This window comes from Garra rufa, chromosome 1, assembly GCF_049309525.1.
Source record: "Garra rufa chromosome 1, GarRuf1.0, whole genome shotgun sequence".
NCBI classification, from domain to species: Eukaryota; Metazoa; Chordata; class Actinopteri; order Cypriniformes; family Cyprinidae; genus Garra; species Garra rufa.
In genome coordinates this window covers 51,906,204-51,907,827 of record NC_133361.1, presented here as the reverse complement: position 1 = coordinate 51,907,827, position 1,624 = coordinate 51,906,204, and the positions used below count along the sequence as shown (strand labels likewise).

The following is a 1,624-nucleotide window of genomic DNA, read 5'->3' as shown; positions in this document are numbered from 1 at the left end:
AATATTGATAACTTAACGGATCCTTCTTAAAAATCTATAGAGTCAAAAAAATATCAAAGTTGATTTATAATCGACAGAATAAAATCAGTTGTTAAGCTGAACTACAATATATGAATATGGTTCATGTTTTATGAGCATTGGTACTGTATTTACAAAATACCTCTTTAGGTGACTCCCCCAGTTGTCCAAACTCCGAAAGACACCCATTCTAGGAGAAAAAGGAAAGTTCTTTTAAATAATATGCATAAAAAATAAATGTCAAATAAACTCAGGCTTCTCACTAGCTGAATACATACTTGTATGAGTTTCAGTAATTTCACATGTTGACGGCCATGTGATGGCTTGTAAAAGATGCTATGCTTCCACTTCTTGTGATGCTTTTTTCCTCCGAACTCCTCAAACTGAGTGGGTGTAAACCATTTCCCTTTACATGAAATACACTTCTCTCCTGAATACAGAGAATCATCATACAGAGCATATAAAATGTGCGCATATTTAAAATGAAAAGGTTGGTTTGGTAAAACAGAAGGAAAAATGCATTCAAGTGTGGTACTATGATAGGATGTCACCATTGCAATAAGCCAGTTTGTGAAATTGCATCCCTGCTAGATATTCGGTATTATTGAAAAGTTGAAGCCTTTAGGAGCAGCAGCAATTTAGGCACGAAGCGGAGACCATGCATGTAAAGTCATAAAACAGGGTCAAGGAGCATGGTGTATAAAAGTCGCCATATTTCCATAACTGAGGACTTCCTCTGCCATTAATATCAGCAGAAAACTGTGTGGCAGGAGCTTGATGGAATGGATTTGCAAAACTTACCATTGTCATACTTTATTCTGTACAGAAAACCTGCCATTTTTCCACAACGGACAGACAGCTGTTTCTTATTTCTGACTTCTTTGAAGACATCTGATAAGTCTACCCCTTAAAAAAAAAATAGAATAGAAGAATATTTTCTTAGGATACAATCACACAGACACAGTTCAAAGTTACTCTTCAGTTCAGATTCCGTCTTAGTCTGCTTCATAACCGATTCAGCATTCATCTTCTTTAGGTCTATGAGGGGCAATGTTATGTTATATTGGATGTGCTAATGAACCTCTGCTTTCTTCATCTTTATTTAAATGTTTAAATTGTGTCAACGCTGCCTTTTATCTTGAAGTGGTTTTAGAAGCATAAAAACATGAACAATCTAAGGATCACTGATTGTTTCAAGAATCTAAGTAAAAAATATTTACTCTAGGTATCATTTTATGATTCTTACCTGGAAGTCTAGAGTTTTTACTTCTGGCTTTTTTCTTCTTGTTACCATTTTGTTGATTCATCTTTCTTTTTACCCCTTGTTTTCCTTTCCTTTTTCCTGTCCCGTTCATCCAGTCAGATTTACATGCGCTGCCACAATTCAGCTCCGAATTGGTAAATAATTCTCCATCCATCTCCTGTGGCACAATCAGAATTTATTCAATGATTTTTGTTGTGCTCTTTGTGTTGGTAAAGTATAACATTTTAAATATAATCACTTGAACTGTGAATATGTGGGAGCGAGCCAAGATGGATGAACATGAAAACAAGATACATAACATTAATTCATTTGAATGTATAGAGTTCAGGTAAATTCATGCCA

The 1,624-nt window shown here is 35.0% G+C and overlaps 1 long non-coding RNA gene across 1 annotated transcript; it reads right to left on the bottom strand.

Annotated features, from left to right (window-relative positions):
• Positions 1-302: 302 nt before the first annotated feature.
• LOC141336851 (uncharacterized) lies at positions 303-1,420 on the bottom strand. The gene is made up of 3 exons (XR_012355728.1): positions 1,265-1,420; positions 820-924; positions 303-448 (listed from the first exon to the last, which is right to left on the bottom strand). It is a non-coding gene; the product is annotated as an uncharacterized lncRNA (long non-coding RNA).
• Positions 1,421-1,624: the final 204 nt, after the last annotated feature.